This window comes from Phyllobates terribilis, unplaced genomic scaffold (genome assembly GCF_046119375.1).
Source record: "Phyllobates terribilis strain yellow unplaced genomic scaffold, ASM4611937v1 Scaffold_5__5_contigs__length_657084704, whole genome shotgun sequence".
Taxonomy (NCBI): Eukaryota; Metazoa; Chordata; class Amphibia; order Anura; family Dendrobatidae; genus Phyllobates; species Phyllobates terribilis.
The window spans coordinates 2,259,758-2,269,737 of record NW_027362765.1 but is presented as its reverse complement, the minus strand read 5'-3'; positions in this window follow the sequence as shown (position 1 = coordinate 2,269,737).

Below are 9,980 nucleotides of genomic sequence, written 5' to 3'. Positions count from 1 at the left end.
GCGATCTGCAGAGGTCCTAAAAAATTCCAAAATCGATGGGAGCAGTGCTCAATTGTCATGGGAACATAATGGGGAAGACCCCTGGAAGTGTTGTCCGAGTATTACGCTACTTTTATGGACTCACAATGAAACATACAAAAAGGAAACCAAAATGGAATTTCCTGGGAAATTGTATATAAGGCAAAATAAATAACCAAAAGCAAAAATGCTCCTCCACACCTTGAGCTATGTTCATACGTAGCGTTTTTGCTGCGTTTTTGCACTTTTGTATTGCTATCAACAGTGACAAATACATTCACCGTGAAATGTCATTTTAAAATTTTACAACCTTATCTGGCCAAGTGGTGTGTGACACATCATCAGACATCCTGTTTCATTTATGAAGGAGGTACTCTGAAAGTCACAAAACCTATTTTTATAGAGCCATCAGGCGCCCCTTACTATTATTAAAGGGCCAGTAGCCGTTCCTCGCTATTGTTGGAGAGACATCAGCTGGCTATGCTTTATTAACTAGAGGGTCTCCTATACTGTTATTGCGTATGCAGTGACTGCAAGGGCTGCCAAAAATTTGGACGCAACCATACCCCCTTGAAGAGACATAAAGGAGGGTCTCAGTAACAAAAAATGTTCCCATTATAAAGGAGCGGGTCTCCTATAGTGAAAATGTCCATGCTGTGACTGCAAAGGCTGTGAAAAATTGAGAAAAACCCCACTAACAATTTAAAAACACACAGAGCAGGGCCACAGTAACGGCATGTTCCCATTAGAAAGGAGTGGGTCTGCTATCCAGTTACAGGGTATACAGTGAGTCCAACGGCTGCCAAAATTTGGCAAAAATCCCACTAACAATTTAAAGACATATAGAGCTGGGCCACAGTAACAGCATGTTCCCAGTACAAAGAAGAGGGTCTGCTATACAGTTATAGGGTATGCAGTGAGTACAACAGCTGCGAAAAATTTGGAAGAACTCCAATGCCCCTTGCAGGAGACGTAGAGGTCGGAGGGCCTCATTAAAGCAATATCCCCATTATTAGGAAGTGGGTCTCCCATACTGGTTGCCTATGCAGTGAATGCAACGGCTGCCAAAAATTTGGTGGAACTCCAATGCCCCTTACAAGAGATGTAGATATGGCGGTGGAGGATGAGGAGAAGGAGGAACACAAGAGCAAATAGACAAAATCAGGAAGCGTATACCCAATGTCTGGGTGTGAAGACAATGAAGGAGGGACTCAAAGTCACAAAGCCTATTTTTATAGGGCCATCCGGCAGCCCTTACTATTCTTAAAGGGCCAGCAGCCGTTCCTCGCTATTGTTAGAGAGCCATCAGCTGGCTATGCTTTATTAACAAGTTGCTCTCCTATACTGTTATTGCATATGCAGTGACAGCAAAGGGCTACCAAAAATTTTGACGCAACCCTATACCCCTTTGAAGAGACATAGAGGAGGGTCTCAGGGAAGGTCAACAATTTAAAAACACATAGAGCTGGGCCACAGTAATGCCATGTTCCCAGTAGAAAGAAGAGGGTCTGCTATACAGTTATAGGGTATGCCGTGAGTCCAACGGCTGCCAAAATTTGGCAAAAACCCCACTAACAATTTAAAGACACCTAGAGATACCCAATGTCTGGGTGTGAAGACAGAGGTGCATGGGAATAGAATTAAACCTCCCAAAAAAAAGACACTGTTTTTGAGTTTGTTACGCTGCTATCATTCGGAGGTGTTGAGAAGTCTGGCCCAATCCAGCCCTTGTTCATTTTTATAAGAGTCAGCCTGTCAGCATTTTCAGTTGACAGGCGGATGCGCCTATCAGTTATAATTCCACCGGCGGCACTAAAAACCCGCTCTGATAAAACGCTAGCAGCAGGGCACACCAGGACCTCCAAGGCGTAGAGCCAGTTCATTCGACGTGTCCAGCTTGGATACCCAATAATTATAAGGCACAGAGGAATCACGGAGGACGTTGTACGGTCGGCAAGGTACTCCCTCACCATCTTCCGAAACTTTTCCCTCCTTGTAAAGGTACCCCGCGCCTCAGGGCCTGTGCGATGGGAGGGTCTGAGAAAACTGTCCCAGAACTTATACAGTGTTCCCCTGCCTCTACTGCATTGCATTTATGTCTCTCTTGCCTGTACTCCTTGGTTGTCCAACGTACCGTGACCTCTGCCGCCAGTGTTTTGAGATGGGAATTTTTTTAATAATTCCGCAACAAGGGCATTCTGGTACTGCCCCATTTTATGAGCCCTGTCCAGCGTGGGAATAAGAGACAGAAAGTTTTCCTTGTAGCATGGGTCTAGAAGTGTCACCAACCAGTAATGACTGTCACCCAAAATTTAGACAACACGAGGGTCACGGGAAAGGCAGAGTAACATAAACTCAGCCATGTGTACCAGACTGCAAAGAGGCAAGACTTCCTTGTCATCACCAATAGGACGACTGACCATGCTCTCCTCCTCATCCCTGTCCTCAGGCCATCCCCGCTTTACAGACGATATGACAGTTTCCTGCGCTATAGACGGTACTACTATCTCCTGTTACTCCTCATTGTCACCCATTCCACGTTGGGATGAGATGAGACTGGGCTCTGTGGAATCACCCTGTATGGTTCCTTGCTCCATCTCATCGTGCTCCGCCTGCAATGCATCCTCTTTAATTGTGAGCAGAGAGCGTTTCAGAAGACAGAAGCGGGATGGTGATGCTAATTATGGCGTCATCGCGGCTCACCATGTTGGTGGAGTCCTCAAAGTTTTGGAGGATGGTACAGATGTCTGACATCCATGCCCACTTCTCAGGTGTTATATGTGGAGTCTGACCTGAATACCGACAGCCTTGTTGATGCTGATAGTCAACAACTTCCCTCTTCTGCTCACAAATCCTTCCCAACATCTCCAATGTAGAGTTTCAACGCATGGGGACATCGCAGATCAGTCGGTCAGCCGGAAGCTGCAAACGCTGCTGAAGCACGGCAAGGGCGGCGGAAGCTGTAGCTGACTTTCTAAAATGGGCACACATGCGGTGCACTTTGACAAGCAGATCCGGGTAGGTTTTGAGAAACCGCTGAACCATGAGGTTAAGCACATGGGCCAGGCATGGTACATGTGTGAGCTAGCCTCAGAGCCGCCACCAGGTTCTGGCCATTGTCACACACGACCATTCCTGGCTGTAAGGTCAGTGGTGTCAGCCACAGATCTGCTTGCTCTTTCAGAGCTGTCCACAACTCTTCAGCATTGTGTGGTTTGTCACCTAAGTATATTAGCTTCAGTACAACCTGTTGCCGCTTGGCTGAGGCAGTGCTGCAGTGCTTACAGCTTGCGACTGATGTGGTCATTTCGGAGATGGAGGCTGAGGAGGTGCAGGACTTGTAGAATGTGGGGGCAACCCTGATTGACCCAGGGCCCGCAGTCCTTGGCGTCAGGAGGACGTGTTCCGTCCCAAGGTCCGACTGGGTCCCGGCTTCCACTATATTAGCCCAATGTGCCGTCAGCGAGATGTACCGTCCTGCCCACAAGCACGTGTCCGTGGTTAGGTGGACTTTCCCAGTAACTGCGTTGTTGAGGGCACGGCTAATGTTGTGGTAATGCTCGTGTAATGTAGGGACAGCACACCGGGAGAAATAGTGGCGGCTGGGGACCGCGTACCGAGGGACGGCCGCCGCCATCAGGTCGCAGAAAGCTTCCGTCTCCACGAGCCTAAAAGGCAACATTTCGAGCGCAAGCATTCGCGAAATGTGAGAATTTAGTAGTGTGGCCTGTGGGGCGTTGGCTGCGTATTTGCGCTTGCGTTCTAAGGACTGGGGTAGGGACAACTGAATGCTGCGCTGGGACAAGGACGTGGACATGCTTGCTAGTTGAGAGTGTGCAATGACAGGTGCAGGGCGGGAGGCATCTTGGCATTCGCCATGGACAGGGGATTGGTGTGCGCGCACAACAGCGGAAGGAGCAGTGGTGTCACCCGCAGACACATGCTAGACCCTGTGGTTCGGCCCACTTAGTCGGATGCTTTGCTGCCATGTGTCTGATCATGCTGGTGGTGGTCCGGCTGCTACTTTTGCTACCCCTGCTGATGGTGTCCTGGCAGGTAGTGCAAATGGTCTTTTTGGGGTTATCTGCAGAGTCTTTAAAAAATAACCAGACTCTGGAAGACCTAACAGTTGTACTAGCAACTTCCGTTGTGTTGGCGTTACGAGGAACACTTTCCCGCCTTGGGTTTGCGGCCACCACACTGCTTCTTCCTGCCTGTTGTGGTGCTACGCCTCACTCCCCCTGTATGCTGCTGTCCTCGCTCTCTATGTCCCCCTACCAGGTTGGGTCAGTTACTATATCATCCACCACCTTCTCTTCCACTTCCACACCCTGGTCCTCCTCCTGACATTCTGGCAATTGCGTCTCATCATCATCCACCTCCTGCGATAGTAATTGCACTTTTCCAACCATCGTGTGACCGTGGCTGCTACAATATTTTTGCACCGCTACACGCTTCCTCCTCTTGACTCACTTAAAGCTGGCCGGGCAAGAGGCCCGAATCTACAAATGGAAAAGTGAATAGCTTTTCTGAGTGTCCAAGTGTGGGATCAGTTGTCTCTGGGCACTCGGCATGGTGGGAGGAAGGAGGTTCAGGGTGAGGAATATGCGATCCAGATTCACGGCTACAGACACTTGACCGTGTGGAAGACAGGGTGGTGGTGCTATCCTGCCAACAACCTTTTGACACTGCTCTGGGTTCAATAGTGTTGTGCTGCGGTCCCCTAGTAATTGGAACAGGAAGGTCAGGCTTGTCCACGGACACGTCCTCGGCATCTGCATGCACCATCCCCATCATGTCCACTTCCTCGTCCCTTGCCACTCACCTTGCCCATTTTAAATGGAGGACAATATTTTCCACGTTCACTAGAAATGGCTGATTTTGGAACACAGTTATATGTGATACATGTGACAGAGAACCACAGTTGTAAATAACAGGCCAGTAATTTACTGATACTATTCTTCACAGACACCTAGTGTGAATAGCTTGATCGACACACTGCAACAAAATGAAAATGGAAGAAATGGCTGATTTTAGAACACTCTCTTATAGGTGATATATCTGACAGAGAACCATGGTTTTAAATAGCAGGCCTGTAATTCACTGATACTATTCTTTACAAACACCTAGTGTGAATAGCTTGACTGGCACACTGCAACAGAATGTAAAAGGAGGCCAATATTTTCCACGTTCTGTTCAAATTTCTGGATTTTTATTGCTCAAATATGGAACAGATCTGGCTGTATTCTCTAGTGCTAACAACAAATGGAGCACAAAAATGGTGTACTCTGGATTACTTTTAAAGCAAATAACCAGGATTAAGATAAAAAAAATTTTTCCTGGCCCCTGATATCTGGGTCTATGTCTACAGATATTTGAAATTATTACAGCAGCAACAGACAAGACATTCAATGAACCCTTTTGTGCTATATGAACTTCAGTCTGCCACGTACACTGCCTGCCCAACTCCTGCCTAGCACTGATTATTAGAGATGAGCGTTGTTCTACTCGAACTGTTCGCCAATCTCAAATTCGAGCTGTTTTGGGCGGTGTTCGAGCCGTTCGGCGAACACGAACGATTTGAGAAAAATTCGGCTGTTCGAGGTTATGTTCGATAACTGTTCGTGCACCAAAATCATAACTGGATTGTTTCTCAGTAATGATGAAAATTAATGTTAATACGCAGTTTGAGTGTACAGCGGGGTGGGGGGAGGGGCAGGGGATGGATCTCTGCAGGAATAATGAAGATCTCCATTTTTTTTTCTCTTTCCCGCATTTACAGTGGGGAGGTGCAATCTGTCAGCCTATCAGCAGCGCACACACGGAGCGAAGTGCTTTTTTCACACAAGCAAGGGCATGTGTCATTGGCAGTGTATGTCACATGTCCTTGCCCTATAAGACCAAGCCATTTTCCCCGTCGCCACCATTTTCTCACTGCTGCAGCTGCGTTTTAGACGGCACCGCTGTTGCTGTGTGCGCTATACCTTGTTAATTTCAAGCCAATTTTCGCACAAATCTACAGATAGCTTGGGAGTAGGGAATAGTTGTGATTGCAGTCCTTTTAAGGACTAGGTTACAGCATTTCCTACGACTTTTATCAGGCAGGCCTGTGCTCTTAAATAGATAGATTGTGGGAGTAAAGACTAATTGTAATTGCAGTCCTTTTCAGGACTAGGTTACATCAGTTCCTATCAGTTTTTGCCAGGCAGGTCTGTGCCAGTGCTGTGCAAGTTTTTTTCACAGCATTTGGCTGAATCTAGCAAAGCTAATCCTTTTTGGCCTATTGCAGAGTGTGTTAGTCAGTGGAGTAGCCTATCTGTGTTGCAAGATATACCACCTGTGTATAGAATACCAATTTTTTTACTGCACCTAGTGAAGTAAAATCTTTTGGGCATAGCATCATTCTATTAGTCCATCTATACTGACCTCCATCAGGTTGCAAATTGAATATAATTTTTTTCTGCATCTAGCTCTGAAAAAATATTTGGGCTTCTAGCAGTGTGTGGGACTTGTTCTATTAGTCCATCTATACTGACCTCCATCAGGTTGCAAATTAAAAATAATTTTTTGTCTGCATCTAGCTCTGAAAAAATATTTGGCCTTCTAGCAGTGTGTGGGACTTTCTCTATTAGTCCAATCATACTGACCTCCATCAGGTTGCAAACTGAATATATTTTTTTTCTGCATCTACCTCTGAAAAAATATTGGGCTTCTAGCAGTGTGTGGGACTTGTTCTATTAATCCATCTATACAGACCTCCATCAGGTTGCAAACTGAATATAATTTTTTTCTGCATCTACCTCTGAAAAAATATTTGGGCTTCTAGCTGTGTGTGGGACTTGTTCTATTAGTCCATCTATACTGACCTCCATCAGGTTGCAAACTGAAAATTAATTTTTTGTCTGCATCTAGCTCTGAAAAAATATTTGGCTTTCTAGCAGTGTGTGGGACTTTCTCTATTAGTCCATCTATACTGACCTCCATCAGGTTGCAAACTGAATATATTTTTTTTCTGCATCTACCTCTGAAAAAATATTTGGGCTTCTAGCTGTGTGTGGGACTTGTTCTATTAGTCCATCTATACTGACCTCCATCAGGTTGCAAACTGAATATAATTTTTTTCTGCATCTACCTCTGGAAAAATATTTGGCCTTCTAGCAGTGTGTGGGACTTTCTCTATTAGTCCATCTATACTGACCTCCATCAGGTTGCAAATTAAAAATAATTTTTATCTGCATCCAGCTCTGAAAAAATATTTGGCCTTCTAGCAGTGTGTGGGACTTTCTCTATTAGTCCATCTATACTGACCTCCATCAGGTTGCAAATTAAAAATAATTTTTTGTCTGCATCTAGCTCTGAAAAAATATTTGGCCTTCTAGCAGTGTGTGGGACTTTCTCTATTAGTCCATCTATACTGACCTCCATTAGGTTGCAAACTGAATATATTTTTTTTCTGCATCTACCTCTGAAAAAATATTTGGGCTTCTAGCTGTGTGTGGGACTTGTTCTATTAGTCCATCTATACTGACCTCCATCAGGTTGCAAACTGAAAATAATTTTTTGTCTGCATCTAGCTCTGAAAAAATATTTGGCCTTCTAGCAGTGTGTGGGACTTTCTCTATTAGTCCATCTATACTGACCTCCATCAGGTTGCAAATTAAAAATAATTTTTATCTACATCTACCTCTGAAAAAATATTTGGGCTTCTAGCTGTGTGTGGGACTTGTTCTATTAGTCCATCTATACTGACCTCCATCAGGTTGCAAACTGAATATAATTTTTTTCTGCATCTACATCTGAAAAAATATTTGGCCTTCTAGCAGTGTGTGGGACTTTCTCTATTAGTCCATCTATACTGACCTCCATTAGGTTGCAAACTGAATATAATTTTTTTCTGCATCTAACCCAGCCAATAGTTTTGGCCTAATACCACAGTTTGGCCACTCAGCTCTGCTCGGTTCCCATCCATTGTTTTTTTGTGCAAACAACTCCAGAGTTGTGAATTAGTTAACCACCAAAATGAGTGGAAAAAGGCCTGCTGCTGGTGGAAAGGGGAATAGGCGTGTTGGGAAGGGGAAAAAAGGTTGTGTCCGTGGGGTAGATGTTAAAGCAACAGTAACATCTGCAGAAGAAAGACCATCTTCCAGCCAAACTAAAATGTCTACTTCTTTTAGCGGACAATGTGATAAGATCCCTTTCTTACGGCCACGCCAATCGCTACAAATTCCAGATGAGGCACAAAAACAGCATGTGCTTCAACGGATATCAAGTGCTCCTTTAAGTGGGCTCTCCTCCACATCAACTTCAACATCACAAATACTCCAGTCCTCAAAGGTGTCACCCCAATCGCACTTGCTTCCTCACAGCTCCCAGATCTCCAGCTGCCCGTCTGAGTATGAGGTAGAACAGATGGTTGAGTCTGCAGAGCTGTTTACTCATACTATAGCCTGGGAATCAGAGGTCGACTCCAGCGCTTCTGTGAATCCAGACGAGGAAATGATCTGCACTGATGCCCAGAATCTTTATGAGTCGGATCCAGGACCAGACGCAGAAGGTTCTGACCATAATGTAGACCCTCATTCCCAAACTGTAACTCCTGTTGGTGGAGACAATGAGGAAGACGATGATGAGACTCAAATACCTGATTGGAGCGACAACTTTAGTTTTTTGTCAGGGCAGGAACAGGTTGGCTCTGAGGACGACGGGTGTGATAACGCACAGGGTGATGATGATGAGGTTGGAGATCCCACTTACTGTCAACCCACAGTCAGCCAAGAGATGAGGTCAGCAGAGGAGGTGGAGGAAGATGCTAGTGACGACGAGGTCAGGTTGCGCCTTCCTGGACAAAGACGTAGTACTGGAAGCACGTCAACAACTGCATCCTCAAACACAACTCTGCCTCTCACCACAAGTCGTGGTGGCTCTTCAGGTCGCATGGGTGCTAAGCCTTGCATAGCCTGGGCATTTTTTCAGATCGATAAAGATGACCCAACTCGTGTTATCTGTAACATTTGTCAGCAAAAGCTAAGTAGAGGCCAAAAAATACATAGTTTGAGTACTTCATGCATGAACCGGCACATGGACATGAAGCATAAGTTGCAGTGGGAAGCTCAGTGTGCTACAATGCGGCCTAGCCGGCCGGGCCAACCACCGTCTGCCATATCTTGTGCATCCGCGGCCTCTTCATCCTCTGTGACTGGGGGGACAGCAGTCACACCTGTTTTGGGGCGCAGACCTGCCACCTCTTTACCCGCAACAGCCAGCGTGATTGGCAGGTCATCATTTTCTTTGGAGGTGGTAACACCAGCTGGTGTTGAGCGCTGTCCGACATCGATAGCACCACCTTTGGATCAAGGCAACCTAACATGTCCGCCTACATCTTCCTCACAGACCGGCAGTTTGCCGGGGACACCCTTATCAACCCCGTCTAAGCACAATAGCCAGCCCTCGGTCCCTCAGATGTGGACAAGTAAAAGACCATTTCCTCCTAGCCATGAGAAAGCTAAGAGGTTGAATTTCACCATCTGCAAGCTCTTGGCTACAGAAATGCTGCCTTTCCGCCTGGTGGACACAGAGGATTTTCGAGACATTATGTCCGTCGCAGTGCCCCAGTACCAGATGCCCAGTCGGCACTACTTCTCAAAGAAAGGTGTGCCTGCTCTCCACCAGCATGTCGCACACAACATCACCGCTTCTTTGAGAAACTCTGTGTGTGACAGGGTGCATTTCACCACAGACACTTGGACGAGTAGGCATGGACAGGGGCGTTACATGTCGCTGACTGGGCACTGGGTAACTATGGTGACAGCAGGACAAGGGGCTGCTGTCCAAGTCTTGCCGTCCCCACGAGTTGTGCGTCAATCCTCTTTATGTCAAAGTTCCTCCACTGCTTCTGCCTCCTCAACCTCCTCTCGGTCTTCCACCTGCACCCAAAGCCTGTCTGGTCATGCCACAAGCTTTCT